The sequence below is a fragment of the Triticum dicoccoides genome, chromosome 6A (assembly GCF_002162155.2).
Source record: "Triticum dicoccoides isolate Atlit2015 ecotype Zavitan chromosome 6A, WEW_v2.0, whole genome shotgun sequence".
Lineage (NCBI taxonomy): Eukaryota > Viridiplantae > Streptophyta > Magnoliopsida > Poales > Poaceae > Triticum > Triticum dicoccoides.
The window spans coordinates 380,804,942-380,808,309 of NC_041390.1; positions in this window are offsets into that span (position 1 = coordinate 380,804,942).

The following is a 3,368-nucleotide window of genomic DNA, read 5'->3' on the forward strand; positions in this document are numbered from 1 at the left end:
CCTCCCGCCCGTGCCTCCCGCCCCTCCCGCTGCCCCCCAGCAGCTGGGCGACGGACGCCGCGGCAACCGCCGCGGGGGCGGCCGCAAGAAGCAACAAGCGCCGGGGGGCGCTCATCAACAGCAGCAGCAGGTGACTCCCCCATGGACGTACGTCACCAACCCGTGGACCGGCGCCGTCCATGCGTACTCCATGTCGGTTCCTCGGGCTCCTGCTCCGGGCATCCTTGGGCCTCGCCCAGCGGGCTATCAGGCTCTCTTCGCCGCGCAGAACGCCACTCCCTACAGCGGCTACGGTGCCCCCCCTCCCGCCTGCGCCCGCCTACGGGTCCGCGTCGGCCTACGGGATCACGCCTACCTACGGCGCCACCGCCGCGTCAGCCTTCGGTGCAGGTACCGCCGCCGTGGGACTCGGCCCTACTCGCCGCCTGCACTCCGCCCCGTCACCGAGATCTTATGGTGGCGGTGGTGACTGGTACATGGACTCAGGCGCCACCGCTCACATGACTGCTCATCCCGGTAACCTCACGTCTGCCACTCCCGTTCATACTCCCACCCGTATCACCGTTAGTAACGGTTCCTCCCTACCCATTACACATGTCGGTCATATGACTTTTACGTCTACTTCTACTCCTGTCCATATGTCTAATGTTCTTGTGTCTCCTAACTTAGTTACTAATCTTGTTTCTGTTCGTCGCCTTGCTCGTGAGAACCCTATCACCATTGAATTTGATGATATCGGTTTTTCTGTGAAGGACGCCCGTACACGGAAGGTACTTCACCGATGTGACAGCCCGGACGAGCTTTCCCAGTGCACCCCTCCGGCGCCACCACCACCCGTCGTCCCGTCGCCTTCGCCGCCAGTGTCGATCTTTGGCATGCCTGTCTTGGTCATCCCAACTCCACCGTTATGCGTCAGATTCTTCAGAGTTTTTCTTTCTCATGTAATAAGGTCGACAATCATACTTGTGAGGCTTGCCGTCTTGGCAAGCACTTTCGTCTTCCCTTTAGCGAGTCTACAAACATTTCCACCTTTCCGTTTCAGCTATTGCATAGTGATGTTTGGACGTCCCCGGTTGCTAGCAACACGGGCTATTTATACTATCTGGTGATATTGGATGACTTTTCTCATTATGTGTGGACATTCCCTCTCCGTCGCAAGTCCGACGCTCTTGCCACACTCATAGCCTTTTATTCATATGTCACCACACAGTTCGGTCGTCCCATTCTCGCCTTGTGTAAGTGCATCTAGTGCCACCCCTAGTTGGTTTTGGAGTATTGACGACAAACCTAGCTGAGGGACTAATGTGTCTGTGAGAATTGCAGGATAACACAGGTAGAAGTCCCTCATTGATTCGGTTTTCCTACCAGAGATGACCCCTAAAAATGTATGAAGACATTGAAGTCAAAGGTGTTATATGAAGATATTCACATTGAAGTCTATGACAAGAGAAGACATCACATGAAGCCTATGGAGCTCGAAGACTTAGATCTTTCGTAGTGATTTTTCTTCTTTATTGAGTCATAGGAACCACCGTACTGTTAAGTGGGGTCCAAGAGAACCAGTCAGAATGACTGAAGTGATGCCTAACCAAAACCTATGTCTTCGAGTGAAGACAATGAGAGCGAATCTTGTCCAGAGTCGGACAAGTCAGCTTTGCTTGTAGCCCAAGTAAAGTTGCTGTGTGAGTTTGAAATCTGACCGTTGGAACACGTGTCAGTTCCTTAGTGACCCAGGGTCATTTCGGACAAATCAGGTCGGGTTGCCTAGTGGCTATAAATAGCCCACCCCCTACAACCATAAATGGTTGGCTGCTCAGAGTTAGTATACGGCTTTTGTCGTTTGAGAGCAACCCACCTCGAAGGCTTTGAGAGAGAATTCCTTGCGAGGATAAAGCCCTAACCACCCAGAGCCAAAGAGAATTGGGCATCACTTAAGTCTTCTTGTCTGTGTGATCTGAAGACTTATTACACTTGAGGACTGTGAATCCTCCAGCAGGTTAGGCGTCGCGTTCTGAGCATCCAAGAGACATTGTGGATCGCCGGTGAACGAAGTCTGCGAAGGTTTGGGAGTCTACCTTGAAGACTTACCAGAGTGATTGGGTGAGGTCTGTGTGACCTTAGCTCAAGGGGAATACTGTGAGGATTGGGTGTCCTGAGCTGCGTGTTCAGGACTGGTGTCCGGGACTGTGTGTCCTCAGGTTTAAATACCTAGCCGCCCCAACCAGACGTGCAGTTGTCACAGCAACTGGAACTGGTCCAACACATCATTGTCTTCAACGAGTCACTGGTTTCATCCTTCCCTTCTCTTTACGTACTGTTACTCCTTATGAAGTCATTGTATGATTGCACTATCTTTATCTTCACTGAGTGACTGCGTGTTCTGTTTGGCTTCATAATATCTCCCTACCTGATCCTTACTACATTGCTGCTATTAGTCATTGTGCTTTTACTCTATTGAATACTTGACTATGGCTTGCCTAGTGTAGTCTACCTTCCGCTGCAGGGTAATAGGTTTATTTCTATCGTTTGTCTTCATAACTTCCACGTTTTGAAGACTTTCATAAAAATCGCCTATCCACCCCCACCCACTCTAGTCGATATAACGCACTTTCACCTTGCAAACTGACAACGGCAAGGAGTTTGACAACGTCAGCGTCCGCAATTTACTTGTGTCCCACGGCACCATCTTTCGCCTCACATGCCCCTACACGTCCCAGCAGAACGGTCGCGCCGAGCACGTCCTTCGCACTCTTAATGGATGTGTCCGCACGTTGCTCTTCCACTCCTACGTGCCTCCTCAGTTCTGGCCGGACGCGCTCACGACCGCCAGCCTCCTCATTAACATTCGCCCCTGTCGTTCCCGGTAGAACTACACTCCTCACCAGCTCCTCTTCGGTGCGGTTCCATCTTATGATGGTCTTCGCATCTTCGGGTGTCTCTGTTACCCTAGCACCGCGTCCACTGCTCCTCACAAACTCGCACCCCGGTCACTTCCTTGCATTTTTCTTGGTTATCCTCCCAACACCAAAGGTTACCGGTGCTATGATCCAGTGTCCCACCGCGTTTTCACTTCGCGGCATGTGTACTTTGATGAGCTGGTGTTCCCGTTTCAGCAGGTACCGTCACCTTCGACGTCTCCAGCGGCGCGGTTCGCCCCTGCCCCCACCTCTGGAGGACCGCCCAGCCGCACCCCGGAGTCGGCCCTGCCCGCGCTCCCTGCGCCGGCGGCCCCTGGCGCTACGACCCCTGCCGTGGCCCCTGTCGTCGCGGCCACTGCCGCTGCCCCCTCGGCCGCCCCTGCCGCGGCCCCCGCGGGCCCTGTCGCCGCGGCCCCCCGGTGGCCCCCGTTCCCGCCGTAGCCCCTGATG